This window comes from Procambarus clarkii, chromosome 88 (genome assembly GCF_040958095.1).
Source record: "Procambarus clarkii isolate CNS0578487 chromosome 88, FALCON_Pclarkii_2.0, whole genome shotgun sequence".
In the NCBI taxonomy this organism is placed as follows: domain Eukaryota; kingdom Metazoa; phylum Arthropoda; class Malacostraca; order Decapoda; family Cambaridae; genus Procambarus; species Procambarus clarkii.
In genome coordinates, this window is record NC_091237.1 from 13,435,447 (window position 1) to 13,455,327 (window position 19,881).

General features: G+C 41.9%; 1 protein-coding gene and 1 pseudogene across 1 annotated transcript in view; one reads left to right on the forward strand and one right to left on the reverse strand.

Annotated features, from left to right (window-relative positions):
* The window catches only part of LOC123745879 (zinc finger and BTB domain-containing protein 17), a 583,396-nt gene that overhangs the window by 135,759 nt on the left and 427,756 nt on the right, over positions 1-19,881 (reverse strand). The window lies entirely within an intron of this gene.
* On the forward strand, positions 8,253-18,645 carry LOC138359053 (U-scoloptoxin(01)-Cw1a-like; annotated as a pseudogene).

Genomic DNA, 19,881 nt, shown 5'->3' on the forward strand with positions numbered 1-19,881 from the left:
CCACCGAGAGAGCATTACACAAATCAGAAACAAAATAGGCTCTAGTACTGACCGTATGGGACCTCCCTTGCGATGTATTGCCACTTTAAGGATTCCCCCCACTCAAGACTTGTTCAGAGGTCACGACCTCTCTGTAGGGTGCAGTCGCACCTCCACAGATCTCCAGTATCTGCTCTTGATACTGGTAATGACTCAAAAGGGCTACCACTTACGGGCTACTAATGACCGTGCCACCTTTTGGGTGGCTTAATCTTCATCAATCATCAATCAAGACGTGTTACTTGGGTACTTCTTTATCTACTGGAGTACTAAGCACACACCCGTCTCCCCTGCCAGTTTAGATATCCTGTGCATTGAGTCTCACCTACAGCAGTGTCCAAGGCACTCTGGCAATACAAAAATTGTCCAGGCTTCACAACATATTGTCTTGTCTCAACTCTGTCACACGGTCATTGAATTCTATTAAGTTTGTATGCCGTCCCTGAACCCTTGCCAAGTGTTGAGAACAAATTCCTGTTACCCCATTTCAGCGCCTAGGCTGAGGAAAAACTGTATTCAAATGTTTAAACTATTACAATTTAAGGAGGGGAAAGATCGTGGTAATTCTCAATGGGTGTAATATAAAACCAGTATAAAGAATTAACAATTAAAAAATTATAACTAAGGTGTCGTAAGTTATCTGCTCCGGTCTCGAGGAACGTGTAATAGGCATCATGAACGTAATACCCAGCTTTAATTATTATATAGACAAAATACAAGTAAATATTCGCGGGCAAAAACTAGCATCCCTTTGATACACTTCAAATAGGCAGGGATTATCCACTTCAGTAATCACAAACTATTCACTAATGAAAGGTGTCACTGCCTGACATAGTAAACAATGCCTAACCCAAAAACCGTAAGGAACTGAACAAACCTGAACAGCCCTGCGGTAGCAGTACCTCCTCCACTCGTGTCCACAAAATCTCTGGCGATTTTATAGAGCTGCCCAGCAACCACGACACAGCGTTGACAAATTTAATTGTAACTACTTTTTCTCCTACTAGTTAAACAATCAAAATGCAACACTACAAATATAAAACACAGCAGTAGTACTTTATACTGTCTATCAATTCTGTACAATTTGGTTCGTACAATACAGTTACTGTCTACCATAAGATAATAATCTAAGAGATTTGCAATATGACAACGCTGCGTCAGCTGTTAGACCAGCTGGCGGCTAGAAATTGAAAATTGGCGGCTAAAGCAATAACCGCCATTCACCCCAAGGGGGAGTTAAACTACATAACATTATTATAACATGTATTTACCGGCCTGCTGGTTGCTCCACGTAAAAAATCACGATCAACATGCATAAAATACAAGACATGCAGCATTCTAAAACGAATATGCAATTCCCCGTTGCTCTCCCATTAAAGAACAATTCGTAGGCTTATCAGCAGTTTATTTGCATACTCTATTTGCCTTTCCTTACTTCAAAATGTATGTAAATTAATTTGCAATTCCACCTTGGCTAGCTGTTCTTATAAATTATATCAGACTGCATGACAAATTTGCATATTCTAGCCTAGCAACAAAATTACCTACCATCCAACAATATACTTTAAGAACTACAAATTTATATTGGCTTTACTTGAAAAATTACAACATAAAGGAATCAACATTACAATTAAAAGATAATTCAAATTAAGTGAGAACGAGACACTGACCTCGTTCGTAACAGGGATACTTACTTGCCTGTAGATTTTTTTTTTTTTTTTTTTTTTTTTTTTTGATACTTGTATATACAAGAGTTGTTATATTCTTGTAGAGCCACTAGTACGCGTAGCGTTTCGGGCAGGTCCCTGGAATACGATCCCCGCCGCGAAGAATCGTTGTTACAACCAAGTACACATTTTACTGTTGCGTTAAACAGAGGCTACAGTTAAGGATTTGCGCCCAGTAAATCCTCCCCGGCCAGGATACGAACCCATGACAAAGCGCTTTAGTGCCACCTGTCTTCCTTTATTTAACTGGCACTACGTTGACTGTGTGTACTCAACTGGTTGTAGGGGGGTAGAAATAGCCTAAGCTACTCTATCCCTTTGAGATGTATTTATTGCTTATCTCAATAAACATACTTGAACTTGAACTGGTTGTACTTGCGGGGGTCCAGTATCTGTTTAATATAATTTTTTGGTCTAGTCCATTCCACTCATTTATGACTGACAGAAAAAATAATATTCTGACAACTCTTGTTCATGTTTCCGGTTATAACGTCTCGTTCGATTGTCCTTCAGTCTGAACACTGCTTCTCTACATAGTCAAGTCCCCTTAGTATTTTGTACGTCGTTATCAAATCTGCCATATTCCTTTTCTCCATTACAGTGAAATTCAGCTCCCTTAGTCTTTTTTCACTGCTCAGTCCTCTTAGCTCACGAACAAATCTTGTTGCATATTTGGACTTTTTTTTTAGTTTTGTTGTGTTTCTTTGGTAGGAGTTTCATGCCGCGGCAGCATACTAAAGTATGGGCCTCACAAGGAATGTACAGCGCTCGGAAGGGTTCTTTGTGCAAGTTAATGAAGGATATACAGCGTATATCCTTCATTAACTATATATAATATACGCTATATTACAGCGTAGGATGACTAAGTTAATTCCCCAAATTAGAAATCTTTCATATGAAGAAAGATTAACAAAGCTTAAGTTGCATTCACTGGAAAGGCGAAGAGTTAGGGGTGACATGATAGAGGTTTACAAATGGATGAATGGACATAACCGGGGGGATATTGGTAGGGTATTAAAAGTATCAACACAGGACAGAACACGAAACAATGGGTATAAATTGGATAAGTTTAGATTTAGGAAAGACTTGGGTAAATACTGGTTCAGTAACAGGGTTGTTAATTTGTGGAACCAATTGCCGCGTAACATTGTGGAGGTGGGGTCCCTCGATTGTTTCAAGCACGGGTTGGACAAGTATATGAGTGGGATTGGGTGGTTATAGAATAGGAGCTGCCTCGTATGGGCCAATAGGCCTTCTGCAGTTACCTTTGTTCTTATGTTCTTATGTTCTTATATAGGTTATCTTGAGATGATTTCGGGGCTTTAGTGTCCCCGCGGACCGGTCCTCGACCAGGATAGCTGGACATTTGTCAGTAATGCTGCAGTCATTATTCTGTTGGTGTGTGCTTATAGTGATATATCTCATATTATGTCTACTCCTAAGTCTTTATCTTTTACAGAAGTTGGAAGTTGCCTTCCCTTCATCCTGTACTGTATTCGAGGCCTTCTTGCTTCAATTCATATCACAGTAACCATGCATTTGTCAGGGTTACGTGTGTGTGTGTGTGTGTGTGTACTCACCTATATGTACTCACCTATATGTGCTTGCAGGATCGAGCATTGACTCTTGGATCCCGCCTTTCGAGCATCGGTTGTTTACAGCAATGACTCCTGTCCCATTTCCCTATCATACCTGGTTTTAAAATTATGAATAGTATTTGCTTCCACAACCTGTTCCTGAAGTGCATTCCATTTCCCCACTACTCTCACGCTAAAAGAAAACTTCCTTACATCTCTGTGACTCATCTGAGTTTCAAGCTTCCATCCATGTCCTCTCGTTCTGTTACTATTCCGTGTGAACATTTCGTCTATGTCCACTCTGTCAATTCCTCTGAGTATCTTATACGTTCCTATCATGTCCCCCCTCTCCCTTCTTCTTTCTAGTGTCGTAAGGCACAGTTCCCTCAGGCGCTCTTCATACCCCATCCCTCGTAGCTCTGGGACGAGTCTCGTTGCAAACCTCTGAACCTTTTCCAGTTTCATTATATGCTTCTTCAGATGGGGACTCCATGATGAGGCGGCATACTCTAAGACTGGCCTTACGTAGGCAGTGTAAAGCGCCCTAAATGCCTCCTTACTTAGGTTTCTGAATGATGTTCTAACTTTTGCCAGTGTAGAGTACGCTGCTGTCGTTATCCTATTAATATGTGCCTCAGGAGATAGATTAGGTGTTACGTCCACCCCCAGGTCTCTTTCACGCGTCGTTACAGGTAGGCTGTTCCCCTTCATTGTGTACTGTCCCTTTGGTCTCCTATCTCCTAGTCCCATTTCCATAACTTTACATTTGCTCGTGTTGAATTCTAGTAGCCATTTCTCTGACCATCTCTGCAATCTGTTCAGGTCCTCTTGGAGGATCCTGCAATCCTCATCTGTCACAACTCTTCTCATCAACTTTGCATCATCCGCAAACATCGACATGTAGGACTCTACGCCTGTAAACATGTCGTTAACATACACAAGAAATAGAATTGGTCCCAGCACCGATCCTTGTGGTACTCCACTTGTTACTGTTCGCCAGTCCGACTTCTCGCCCCTTACCGTAACTCTTTGGCTCCTTCCTGTTAGGTAGTTCCTTATCCATTCTAGGACCTTTCCCCCCACCCCCGCCTGCCTCTCGAGCTTGAACAGCAGTCTCATGTGCGGTACTGTATCAAAGGCTTTTTGGCAGTCCAGAAATATGCAGTCTGCCCAACCATCTCTGTCCTGTCTTATCCTCGTTATTTTATCATAGAATTCCAGAAGGTTTGTTAGGCACGATTTCCCTGTCCAGAACCCATGTTGATGTTTGTTCACAAACCTAATGTTCTCCAGGTGTGCAACCAGTCGTAGCCTAATTATTCTTTCCAGTATTTTACAGGGGATGCTTGTCAGTGATACAGGTCTGTAGTTAAGTGCCTCCTCCCTATCTCCTTTCTTGAAGATCGGCACGACATTTGCCTTCTTCCAGCAACTGGGCAATTCTCCTGACATAAGTGACTCATTAAAGATCATTGCCAGAGGCACGCTGAGGGCCTGTGCTGCTTCTTTTAGTATCCACGGTGATACTTTGTCTGGTCCAACTGCTTTAGTTGCATCTAGAGTTGTCAACTGTTTCATTACCTCCTCTGCTGTCACCTCTATATCTGATAGTCTTTCATCTAGGGTAACCCCTTCCAACAATGGGAGCTGCTCAGGCTCGGTAGTGAACACTCCATGGAAACTGGCATTCAGTGCCTCGCAGATTTGTGTGTGTGTGTGTGTGTGTGTGTGTGTGTGTGTGTGTGTGTGTGTGTGTGTGTGTGTGTGTGTGTGTGTGTGTGTGTGTGCACTTGGCCGCGGACAGTACTCGGAGGGGGGATCGTAGTTCTAAGGGTCCTGGTTCGATTCCAAACTGAGGCAGAAACAAATGGGCAGTTTCTCTCACTTGATGCACCTGTTCACCTAGCAGTAAGTAAGTACCTGGGAGTTAGACAGCTGCTACGGGCTGCATCCTGGGGATGGAAATATACAAAACTAGAATCTCTCAAAACTAGAATTGCAGTCTCCGTGGTGTAGTGGTAAGACACTCGCCTGGCGTTCCGCGAGCGCTATGTCATGGGTTCGTATCCTGGCCGGGGAGAATTTACTGGGCGCAATTCCTTAACTGTAGCCTCTGTTTAACACAACAGTAAAATGTGTACTTGGATGAAAAAACGATTCTTCGCGGCAGGGGATCGTATTCCAGGGACCATAGGATTAAGGACTTGCCCGAAACGCTACGCGTACTAGTGGCTGTACAAGAATGTAACAACTCTTGTATATATCTCAAAAAAAAAAAAAAAAAAAAAAAAAAAAAAAAAAAAAAAAAAAAAAAAAAAAAAAAAAAAAAAAAAAAATAGGTCTGAAGTTATGCGACAAGGTTCGTTCCTGAGCTATGCAGAAAGACGGAGGAACTGAACCTTAGTATACAGCAGGAAAGAAGGAATAAAGCAGACTTAATAACGACATACAGGAGTCTAAGAAGATATGAGAAGATTGTGAAGCAATATTCTAAGTGAAGTGACACAACTAAAGACAGGAGACACAAATATCACTGAGATGTTACAATGAACTTCTTCTGTTTAAGAGTCGTAAACAAGTGGAGGGGGGGGGTAGAAATAGCTTAAGCTACTCTATCCCTTTGAGATGTATTTCTTTCTTATCTCAATAAACATACTTGAACTTGAACAAGTGGAGCGGACTAGAGGAGAAAGTTGTCGAGGCTTACGCCTAATTAGCTTTTTGCTTGCAACTTTTTTCCGACTGATTATTATCGCAATTCATTAGTCAATTTATCTTTAGCTTAGAATAACTTGTGAACTATCTGATATAAAATATAAGTACATATACTGCACACATTTATGGTCGTGTGTACAGTTTATAAAGAGGAAGATGATAATATTACATAATTGTAAAGCGAAATCAAACCGTGTTGAGATATGGAGGTATACGCAATAGATATGTTGCTTCTTGTACCATTATCATCTAAATCCTGTCCCAGCATGATTATGACAGTCACGTCACACAGCTCCTCCACACCATATATAAACCACACATTTTATCTCTTATCCCATCGCTCCTGTGCCAGGTAAGTCCACTACGGGCTCACCATAGCCCGTGCTACTTGCCCCGCTCCTGTGCCAGGTAAGTCCACTACGGGCTCACCATAGCCCGTGCTACTTGCCCCGCTCCTGTGCCAGGTAAGTCCACTACGGGCTCACGATAGCCCGTGCTACTTGCCCCGCTCCTGTGCCAGGTAAGTCCACTACGGGCTCACCATAGCCCGTGCTACTTGCCCCGCTTCTGTGCCAGGTAAGTTACGGGCTCACCATAGCCCGTGCAATTTGCCCCGCTCCTGTATCAGGTAAGTTACGGGCTCACCATAGCCCGTGCTACTTGGAACTTGTTTCGAGTAGCTGAATCTATAACAACAACAATATCTCTTATTTCCATTCGATTAGGTTGTTTAATTAAAGAGTAAGAATGACGTAGAGGGGTACATAATTTTCACAGGTACTAGACCCTATTCGCTACACCACGGTTCTCAACAGTCTTCATGGTTCTTAGGGGTCCTTTTAGCAGATCAAGAGGTTGTGAATAACTCTCGCAGCGGCACTAACAATGACAATTACGGCTGTTTAGAACAAACACCGGAGGTATCTGTTTGTCTCTCCAGGAGAGGCTTCTGTTACCAGGGGATTATATTCAGAGTGTGTGTGCGTGTGTGTGTGTGTGTGTGTTTTGTTATCTATATTTTTTTCTTATTGTTTGTAACGCAGGATATATAAGTGTCACTCAAGGTGTCTTGTTACACAGTAACCCCCCCCCTAACCCCCCGACCCTTGTGTAAGTACCTCAAGGTCACCTCCCCCAACCCTCACATATTAAACCACCACCAGTACTCACGTGTCCCCGCTACAGCATCACTAGTACTCATTCATTCCTAGTACACCATCACCAGTACCCATACATCCCCAGTGTTCATACATCCCCAGTACAGCATCACCAGTGCCCTTACATTCCCAATACAGCATCATCAGTACCCATACATCGCCAGTACCCATACATCCCCAGTACAGCATCCCCAGTACCCATACATCGCCAGTACCCATACATCCCCAGTACAGCATCCCCAGTACCCATACATCCCCAGTACAGCATCCCCAGTACCCATACATCCCCAGTACAGCATCCCCAGTACAACATCATCAGTGCCCACACATCACCAGTACATCATCAGTGCCCACACATCACCACAACATCATCGGTGCCCACACATCACCAGTACATCATCAGTGCCCACACATCACCACAACATCATCAGTGCCCACACATCACCACAACATCATCAGTGCCCACACATCACCACAACATCATCAGTGCCCACACATCACCAGTACATCATCACTGCCCACACATCACCACAACATCACCACCACTACAGCAACACCAGCACCCGTACACACACACATAGGTCAGTGACCACCTTACCCTGCAAGGCACTAAAAAGCTTAATAAGGAAATGGCCCATGGAGCAACTATAAAATATAGGGTTGATGAATACTCATCACCGGGGCTCCACTGAAGAAGAGTTCTGCCTGACAAACTGAGCAGACATAACCATCACCTGGAGCTCACATAACAACAGAATAACATCAGCGGCGTGTTTGGAACTAGCAAGGGACTGGACAGCTTTCGTGAACCTTAAGAGATAAAGATTTTCAGGTTGTGTACAACATACATAAGACTAATTCTTAAGTATGCAGCCTTGGCGTGGTAGTGGTAAAAGATTCGTTCCATAACTGAGGGGACTAAACTACTATGTTTAGAAATACTATAAAGATATACTATATACTATACTATATAAAGAAATACTATATGCACCCCATATTTCAGTTCAAAATACAGGTGGAAAAAGTTATCAAGAAGAATGGAGGGACCTTTGCCAAGCCGCCGGCTTGCTGTCCCCGTGGAGGCCACTAGAGATGGTGGTCCTCAGGTAATTCTGGTAAATATCAGTCATTAAGATAGCAGAGTGCATATAATGGCAATAGAATACTGCATACAGAACACGGTAAACTGTTCCCAATTTGGCACTGTGGCATACTTGAGAGAATAGCTAAAACTACACAAAACCTAACTACATCTAACTACATTTTCTCACTTTTCAAATAACGTTTTTAACTATTTTCAAATATTTTTTTCAATGTTGTTTATTCATATTAATATAAATGACATGAATTACTGGCTTTGTTAGGTTAGGATAGGATAAGATAGGATAGGCTAGGTTAGGTTTTACGCAGACACGTTTCCCTCTAAGCCAAACATTACGCCGGGGAGTGCGAGACGCAGAGTGCAATAGAGTTTAGCACACAAACACACAAGCACACAAACTCTTGGGTTATATAACAATTACAGTCAATCCAAACAAGCGTTTATTAATGGACAACGCACAAGGTAGGAAGGCCATTGGGTAAAGTTAAACTTACGGTATCCCAATCCCACAAAAGTCTGACTATTATATAATTGTTGCCATTCGTCGACAAGAATCTGATATAGCACGCCATTGGCTGGCAGCGGTGACGTCACAGCAACACGAGTATAAAACGAGCGGGATGCGCTAACCACCAACTATTCTTAATTCTACGCTGGTTCCTTACGGCCGTGGTAATCCTCTTCCTTTCTTCAAGGTAAGAGACAAAAAGTAAACTTTGTGCGTACGCAGGTACCAAAGGCGGTTTTAGTCCCTGTGCAGCTATTGCTTCAATGTGACTATATCAAATTTTACATTTATCATCCGAGAAAGTAATTATTATAACATATATATGAGAACTGCAGCCTAATAGTTTACAGAGCAATTGTTTTTTAACAGTTATATAGGCCTATACTGTTTTTACGCGTTTCAAATATTCCATTAACTTCAAATTCACTCGTGAATTTTTTCACGAATCATTTTTTACGATAAAATATTTCCATAATGAATCTTTCAATACGTTAAATGTTACATCTGCAGAGTGGATGGATGAAAATTTACAGTAATACTTCTTAAAACTGGATTTTCGTAGAAATAATTATTCCTGTCACTTAACAAAAGCGCCAGAAACAAAATATAAAAACATTTGATCTTTGGTTATTTCTAAGGTTATTATAAATGGCCGCACGACCCAAGATTAATGTGATTATGAACAAATTCACAAGGGTCGTGAAGAGGATTCGAACCTACGTCCGAGATGTCTTAATGTGATTACTTTATGCGAGTGGCTTCTATATATGGCTTCTGTCACATTAACCTGATTCATTCTGTGAATGGTAGTTATTGTGCACCCCATACTTCTCCTGTGAGTGGTAGTTGATAGTGCACCCCATACTTCTCCTGTGAGTGGTAGTTGATAGTGCACCCCATACTTCTCCTATGAGTGGTAAGTTATTGTGCACCCCATACTTCTCCTGTGAGTGGTAGTTAATTGTGCACCCCATACTTCTCCCGTGAGTGGTAGTTGATAGTACACCCCATACTTCTCCTGTGAGTGGTAGTTATTGTGCACCCCATACTTCTCCTGTGAGTGGTAGTTATTGTGCACCCCATACTTCTCCTGTGAGTGGTAGTTATTGTGCACCCCATACTTCTCCTGTGAGTGGTAGTTATTGTGCACCCCATACTTCTCCTGTGAGTGGTAGTTAATTGTGCACCCCATACTTCTCCCGTGAGTGGTAGTTGATAGTGCACCCCATACTTCTCCTGTGAGTGGTAGTTGATAGTGCACCCCATACTTCTCCTATGAGTGGTAAGTTATTGTGCACCCCATACTTCTCCTGTGAGTGGTAGTTATTGTGCACCCCATACTTCTCCTGTGAGTGGTAGTTGATAGTGCACCCCATACTTCTCATGTGAGTGGTAGTTATTGTGCACCCCATACTTCTCCTGTGAGTGGTAGTTATTGTGCACCCCATACTTCTCCTGAGTGGTAGTTAATTGTGCACCCCATACTTCTCCCGTGAGTGGTAGTTATTGTGCACCCCATACTTCTCCTGTGAGTGGTAGTTATTGTGCACCCCATACTTCTCCTGAGTGGTAGTTATTGTGCACCCCATACTTCTCCTGAGTGGTAGTTAATTGTGCACCCCCATACTTCTCCCGTGAGTGGTAGTTGATAGTGTACCCCATACTTCTCCTGTGAGTGGTAGTTGATAGTGCACCCCATACTTCTCCTATGAGTGGTAGTTATTGTGCACCCCATACTTCTCCTGTGAGTGGGTAGTTATAGTGCTTCTCATATTCATCGTGTGAGTGGTAGTTGTTGTGCACCCCATACTCATGCAGTGAGTGGTAGTTTTTATGCCGACCGCCGACCTAGGAGACCGCCGACCTAGGAGACCGCCGACCTAGGGGACCGCCGACCTAGGAGACCGCCGACCTAGGGGACCGCCGATAATCAAACCCTCTGTAGTATTTGCTATAAACCGGGTCCAGTACATGGCCCGGAGCCTAAATCATAAGAAACTTCTACCCTCTTCTAATCGGTAAAATCTCCCACTAATACAAAAACAAAATTATATTTGTAATTTAATCTTTAGTTCAAATGCTAAAAAAATAATCCCCATTTTCAGTTATAGTTATTAAACCATAGAGAAGAATGCAGAGCGAGAGCTTCCGGGGCGGGTTGCTGCCTGACTCCACTGACAAGGTCGAGGGCGGCAGTATTAAAAACTTAAAAGCTTTTTGTAACGTTTATGACACATCACACTCGAAGCTCTTGATAGCGAATCAGGCGCCAGACGACTCACGGGACGAGTGATTGGATTACAAGTTCTTTCTTAAGGAAGCCGGTCGGCCGAGCGGACAGCACGCTGGACTTGTGATCCTGTGGTTCTGGGTTCAATCCCAGGCGCCGGCGAGAAACAATGGGCAGAGTTTCTTTCACCCTATGCCCCTGTTACCTAGCAGTAAAATAGGTACCTGGGTGTTAGTCAGCTGTCACGGGCTGCTTCCTGGGGGTGGAGGCCTGGTCGAGGACCGGGCCGCGGGGACACTAAAGCCCCGATATCATCTCAAGATAGCCTATTAGATAGTTCCCAACTACACACGTGGCCGCTCATTCACGTTAACCCGTCCTCTTTTATTTATTTATATATACAACAGTTCTTACATTCTTGAACAGTCATTAGCACGCATAACGTTACATGGTCTTCCACCATGTAAAGGGAAGTATCAGTGTATACCTAAAAGATCATTGTAGTTTGTTTCTTAATTATCGTATTTGGCTTACATATTATTTGGGTATTTGCTCTTGGACATCGCACGATACTTACTGTACGGAGAAGCAAGGCAAACATGGTAGTTGATTGTGGATTGATTTCATGGATAACATCCATGAAATCTGTATCAATGAAAAACTATTGCGAAAAGATGCCATGCTGGGTAGTACATATTTCATTATAAATATCATTACTATCCTGATGGGTTATAACAATACTCAAATGTGTGGTTAAAGATTAATAACACAAGATTTAAATTGTGCCATTAATGAGATATCAATGCATGAGTTGGTAACACATAAATTGCCTTTGCTGCATCAGTCGGCGCCCATATATAACGACAACCAATTCTCAAATAAACAACATAGTTTAATGGATGGTTTTAAATTAACAAATATAGGAACATGTTCTCTACCTTGGGTAAACTGCCCGCACGCAAGTCAAGGACCGGAAGGATTGAAGAATCGACTCAGAGTCAACCACAGGCGGAGTGAGACAGGACGGTCGCCTGCGCCTTCCGCATTTCGCCGGATGTTTGACGGGCCACTGTGGTTATACTCTGGAAACTACAGTTAGATAAAACGCCTCAACACTGCATCCTCATCAGGACCGGAATCGTTTTCACAACCCATGATAAAAGTAAAAAAAAAAAACTCATATTCCAAAATTTAACATTTTAAATGATAGCTTGCCAAGGAAAAATATTATACGATAAATTTTTGCACGAACTATTAACGTCCCGATTATTATATATAATATGTCAGCAACTCGCAATGCATACACAAAATAATTAAGACATTTGATTAAATAGGTTAACCAATTAAAGCAATGTTAATCTTCCTGAAATATTTCCAAATTAAACATAAAAGTAAACCTTAACGTGGGAGTTTACTCTCTCCCGAGACGAAGTAAAGAAGCAGGTTAAGGATGCTACTATGGGAATACTCATAGGACTACAAAATATCTCCCTGATGATTCTAAAAAATGCACCCAAAATTCCGAGCAAACGAAATAGATATATCTGAAAGTATACAGACTAACCCTATTATCGGAGTTACATATTAACCAGATAACATTAGAGGTACATATACAGCTGAAAAGTATTTGTGAAGCAAAAGATTAAGGAAAGCTCTTCGTAAACTAACAGTTCCACAATAATTAATCTAAGTCTTAAATCCCAGAAAAAAAATCCAGACGTTTGCTGGTTCCTGAACTTAAGAACATTGATGGAGCTAGACCTTATTACGCTGGAAAATAGAATAGCAAAGATTCTCTTTGCTATGGACAAGTGTAAGACGAGAGGCCATGAGTAGAAACTAGAACCCCAGATGAGCCACTAGATGAAATAAAACACTTCAGTGTAAGAGTAGTGAGCAAGTGAGATGAATAAAAAAAGGAAGAAACTGAGGCTAAATATGAGAGCATATATGATAAGCAAAAAGGTCAGGAACCATTACGGGCTATTCATGCCCGTGCCACCTCTTGGGTAGCTTATTAATTAATCTTCATCAATCAATCAATCGGGAACCACGGGAGACATCTCCCGTCACGTTGGGTGCAGTGGCACCTCCACAGATCTCCAGTATCAGCTCTCGATACTGGTAATGGCTCAAAACGGCCACCACTTACGGGCTATTCATGCCCGTGCCACCTTTCGGATGGCTTAATCTTCATCAATCAATCAATCGGGAACCATTATAATGAACGACCGGCGACACCAAAGTGCGGCCCCGAGCTGATGCTCACCTTGCCAGCACCTGTAGGTGAGCACCTCCACACTAAAACAACGGTGTAGTGGTAAGCAGAGCGGCCAGGAAGCTAGCGAGACGCCTGGTGAGTGTAGTAACGGTGCTGGCGGTGATGCACGTGTGGCCGTCACTGCCAGCGTTCACCCTCATGCTCTCCACGGAAAAACAAATCTCATTGGCTGCCGCGTATCGTTAATTCCAGTTTCTTTTGACGCAAATGTTTAATGGTGAAAAAGTTATTATACGAATGCATTAAAGCTAAAAAGAAAAGTGATAATTTATTATTAACTTCCAACGGCATAGTCGATGCGTGGTCGTGGTTAGGCTGCAAAATACTTGAGGTACAGATAGGAAACGATTAATGGTCGTTCACCGCCAACTTCCTCTCGTTTTTTTCAGGGTAAATTCCCACCATTAGGCTAGGTTGGGTGACACGGTAGGTTTCCCTAGCCACTTCCTTACCTTAGATTCTGCACAAACCGTTGCAAGGAGCCTATGGTGTGCACAGTATCTCGCCGTATCTAAGGCCTTTTCAGCTTTCACAATTTACGTTTAGATTATGACGTTACGTTATGTTTATCAAAGTAACGGTGAATCCCTCACTGTTTGGTGTCTGCAGCATCAACCAAATTTTAACCAAGAAATGAGTGATCTTGGTTGGTTTAAGCAGTTAGTTTTAATAATATTTTGAAATAAACCGTAAGCCTACAGGAGAGTGACCTAAATGTTTTATGTGAGTTCTACATCATATTGTTATTACTATTATTAGCATTAATTAGTAGTAGTTGTAATATTATATTTATCTTCTCTAGGCACACAGAAGACATGAGGATCCTGCTAGGTGAGTATTTAACGGGAGAGCAGTTGCTGTAACAACCTCCAGTGACCTGAAGACAAAGACTAAGTGGAGTGACAAAAACAGTCACTGGGCAATGACGAAGACCACAGGCGCTAAAAAAGACCCCACATGTGCTAAAAAGACCTTATGTTATGTAAAAGACCCACAATAGATACTAGAAAGATACTAGATACCCTTATGTTCTGAGAAAACCCCACTATATGCTACAAATACCCCTATATACTAAGAAAGACTCCCTAGACTCTGAAAAAAGAACATAATGATTAAGACAAACTTAAGAGCCTGGCGACATTCTCAAGGAGCAGCAACAGCTAGCAGCTGAGCAAAAACAGTAGTTATATAATATCAACAACAGCAAATGTAATATCATTAATAACAGCACATCGGCAGCATCAGAGGTATAATATATAGTATCAAACATAGCACCTTTAAAGTACATCTGGTAGCCGCTAGTTAATATCAAAACATTTAATTTTCCTGTCATCCACAATTTTTTTTAATAAAGTATCTATATTAGAACTCAAACAACATAAATTAAACACAAATTCACTGATAACAATTTACGAATGCAATTTCATCACAAATGCTGTCCATAAATTCCCATAATTTATGATACCGTTTCCCAGTGATAATAACTTTCCCCGGGTGGGGTTGATGCACCGTACAGCATCCCTGGTGGTAGTGGTGACAGCGGGGACAGGTCGCCACCCAAGAGGTGCTGCCCTTCCTGAAAGCAGTGCCCGACACCACCTTTTCGTGCGAGGAGCGCCCCTACGGGTACTACGCTGACGTCGAAGCCGACTGCCAGGCCTTCCACATCTGCCTTAACGACCTCAAGTGTCCTTCCTCTGCCCCAACCAGACTCTCTTCAACCAGGTAACCTGCTGCGGATCGTGTTACACCACCATACAAATGCAGGAACAAAAGAGCTCGATACTTTTAGTAAACACACTCAGGAATCTGCTCACACTATTCGACACACACAGGAACCTGCCAACACTTCGACACACACAGGAACCTACCAACACTTCGACACACACACAGGAACCTGCCAACACTTCGACACACACACAGGAACCTGCCAACACTTCGACACACACACAGGAACCTGCCAACACTTCGACACACACAGGAACCTGCCAACACTTCGACACACACACAGGAACCTGCCAACACTTCGACACACACACAGGAACCTGCCAACACTTCGACACACACACAGGAACCTGCCAACACTTCGACACGCACACAGGAACCTGCCAACACTTCGACACACACACAGGAACCTGCCAACACTTCGACACACACACAGGAACTTGCCAACACTTCGACACACACACAGGAACCTGCCAACACTTCGACACACACACAGGAACCTGCCAACACTTCGACACACACACAGGAACCTGCCAACACTTCGACACACACAGGAACCTACCAACACTTCGACACACACAGGAACCTGCCAACACTTCGACACACACAGGAACCTACCAACACTTCGACACACACAGGAACCTGCCAACACTTCGACACACACAGGAACCTACCAACACTTCGACACACACAGGAACCTGCCAACACTATTCGACACACATAAAAACCCGCCCTTCAATTTTCACGATCTATCCCATGACATTTCCCACAAAAGGAGCGCTTATAATTATAGTGAACGATTAAAACATTTTCAAGTGTGTACAATACTGAACTTACAGGACACTAGACCTACTTTGTTTTACAATTTTCTTGTGATCCTATTGTTTCCCCTGTAGGTTATCACACACCGTGATCAAAGCCAATGTATTTTATTTATTTATTTATTTATTTATTTATTTATTTATTTATTTATTTATTTATTTATATACAAGAAGGTACATTGGGGGTTAAGAGAGTACATAGCAATGATGATGATTTACATTCTTGTAAAGCCACTAGCACGCATAGTGTTTCGGGCAAGTCCTTAGTCTAACAGATAATTTTAAGTAGATAATTTCCAACAAAATTTACAAAAAATTTTTACAGCTACATTGTAAGAAATTTTGACACAATAAACAAAGATTAGATTAATACACTACAATGACAAGGATTACTAGGTACATTAGGGTAACTTGCTTTTAACTTGCTGTGTCCTTCTAACTTGTCTCCTGTAACTTTTCCCCCTTAGGTCGTGAGTCCTATATATATACATACACCTGTAAACTTGTGCCTTTGGGTTGTAAGCCCTATATATACTTTTAAACCTGTAACTTGTCCCCCTTGGGTCGTGAGTCTTATATACTGTATATTCTGACAGTTATAACTTGTCCTCCTTGGACGTGAGTCCTATATATTCTCTACACCTGTAATTTGTTTTCTATGGGTCGAAAGTCCTACATATATACTCACGACCCCATTCGTGAGTATATATCGTGAGAGCTATATACCTGTAACTTGTCACCCTGGGTCGTGAGTCCTGTGTATTCTCTATACTTGTACAGTACTTGTCTTTCCCTGGGTTGTGAGTCCTATATACCTGTAACTTGTCCCCCCCCCCCCTCCCTGGGTTGTGAGTCCCATATTCTTGTAACTTGTCCCTCCCCCCCTGGGTTGTGAGTCCCATATATTCTTACACTGTAACTTGTTCCCGTGGCGTAACCTTTACATACCCTTTACCGGTGAGTTTTCAATTGAATATAAACCAATGCTCCTACGCTTAACTTGACAAATGTTATAAAATTAATACATTCTTCTATTGAAACCGATTGCCAATAACACAGCCTCCGATATAACAATAATTCTGACGAACAGTTATGGGAAAACATTTTTAAGTTCTAATGCAGTTCTTAATTGTTAAAAACTGCATTTAAATCTTAATGGCTTCATGCTTTCTCAGGAATACTTCGTGTGCGACCATGCCATCAATGTGGATTTGCTCAGTGGCCACCACCTTCTATTCTCTCAACGACAACTTTGGCAAGGTCGACGACACGACGGAGACTGCGACAGAGTGAGCCTTCAGCCTGATGCCCAATCAACACAAATCTGATCAAAGACGACCTCCATATTAGCCTTGTAGATAATCCCTTTGCTATGTATACCAAGTTTTGACATATGTTATAATCTTGGGGGTAAAACTCTTCAGGGACAGGTATAAAGGGTAACTTATGGTGTGTGGTTTTTCTTATTGGGGATAAAATATAGTTGGGTTTATAAGTACAAAGCTATACATCGAACGTATATATGGGTATACATCGAAACGAATATGAGTAGCAACACTGCCAAGCCTGGGCAGACACACTGGTTTGACAAAATGAGTACCTGGAGGAACTTTTAGTGAAGCCTAGCCTGTGGAGACATACTAGTACCTGGAGGAACTTTTAGTGAAGCCTAGCCTGTGCAGGCACACTACTTTGACAAAATGAGTACCCAGAGGAACATTTATTCAAGCCTAGACTTTGCAGACACACAGTTTTGACAAAATTAATACCTGGAGAAACATTTAGCCAAGCCTAGCCTGTGCGGACGCACTGCTTTGACAAAGTGAGTACCTGGGGGAACATTTAGTCATCTTAGCCTGTGCAAACACATTGCTTTGACAAAATTAATACCTGGAGAAACATTTAAAACCTAGCCTGTGTAGAAGACACTGCTATGAAAAAATAAGTTCCTGGAGTAACATTTATTCAAGCCTAGTATGCATAATGTAATGTAATACTCCTTATTGCAGGAGTAATGTACTTCTTTGGCACCATTACATGGATATTGTTCGTTATATTTGCTATTCATAGTTCAACGAGCTAGGTTAAAAATGCTTGGTCATTAATTGTTCACTGAGTTACTGTTAAGTATGTTCCAGTTATTCATTGTTTACAGTTACTATGTATGTCCCGGTTATTCATTGTTCACATGATTTACTGTTAAGTATGCTCCCGTTATTCATTGTTTATACAGCTACTTTGTCTCGGTTATTCATTGTCCACAGTTATTAAGAATACCCTGGTTATTGTGTTCACCAAGTAATCGTCAAGTATGGCCGGATATTCAATGTTCACCGAATTATCGTCACTTAATATGCCTCGGGTGTTCATTATTTACTGAGTTATCGTCAAGTATGCCCTGAGTACTCATTGTTTATCAAGTAATCGTTAAATATGCCCCGGTTATTCATTGGTCATCGAGTCATGGTCAAGTATATCCGGGAATTCATTGGTCACAGAGTAAAAGTTAAGTATATCCCGTGTATTCATTATTCACAGCTAGTTACTGCTTTTCACTATCATATTTGATGTTACGGTGGCGGAAACGTTATCATTCCATACATCTCAGCGTCTTTAGCTTAGCTGTAGAACAATATAAATTGTTTGTAAATATCTAGTCGAGGAACTCTGCAAGGCACTTTGTACCTAAATACATGGCCTGTTGTCCAGTTTTATAGTGTAATTGTATAATAAGACTATACAACCATTAAATTGTATGAATTCTGAATTGTTTCCATGTTCCCTATTGTTGTATATTGTGTTTAAAAGTGGTTAGTTGCGTTTATATAGGTGGGTATATACGTAAATGTTGAGTTTCTATGGGGTGGGTATGCATGTTTATATTGCGTTTCTATGGTGTATATACATGCTGAGGTGAATAAGCGCTTTGCCTACATTCACCCGGTCTAGCAATGCAACATGACATTTACTGAATTTGAATTTTTTCGGCCCTAAACAAAGGTAAAGCTACATCCCCCGGTGAGGGTGGTATCACTTATGACATACTGCGTTTGCTCCCTTTAATACCAGGGAATCCCTTTCTTGAGCTGTATAATATGAGCTATGTTACTGGGGAACTTCCAATCTCTTGGACCAACAGTATAATCATTCCAATTCCCAAGACAAATTAAGAGAATGCTTTCCGCCCAATTTCCCTTACTAGCTGCATTTGCAAAACATTCGAGAGAATTATCCTAAACTGTCTCCTCCATAGAATAAGAACCCTGCTATCCCCCCCAGATATATGGCTTCATGCATGGAAGGAGTGTGCATCATTGCATCACCACCTTTCTTACCCTGAAACACTGAAAAGTCATATACCACCTTCCTAGATCTCAAGTCTGTCTTTGATATTGCAAATCGACATGTTATCTTGAGTGAGCTTGCAAGAATGAATATTGGTGGTCGCCTTCTTTGTTGGATCAGAGGTTACTTATCCAACAGGAGGTCGTCTGTGTATTTCCAGGGGGCATAGGAGTGTAACAAGAGATTTCGAACTAGGCATCCCACAGGGAGGTGTCCTCAGTCCTACCTTATTTGATATCTTAATAAACACGATGTTAAACTCTGTACCGAGCAAACCCAACGTGCATATCAATAGCTATGCTGATGATATAATGATACACATCAATGGGTATGCTAACACGCAGAACACTCTTAACTCTGTATTAGACTCATGTCAGGACCTAGGTTTAGTCACCTCAGCAGAGAAAACAAGATATTAAATTGGTGCCCACCCAGGCAGGGAGGAGCTGTTTGCAAGATGCAACTGTATGATGGCTCCCAGCTTGACTATGTTAATAGATTCAAATACCTTGGCCTTGAGGTGCCACTGTATGGTCCAGTTGTATTCAGACTCTGTCGTCAGTATAAAGAGAGGCTCAGAGCTCTCAATGCTGTTGCAGGTTATCACTCAGGCTATGGTGCCAATGTCAGAATTGTCAAAATGATGTACCTTGC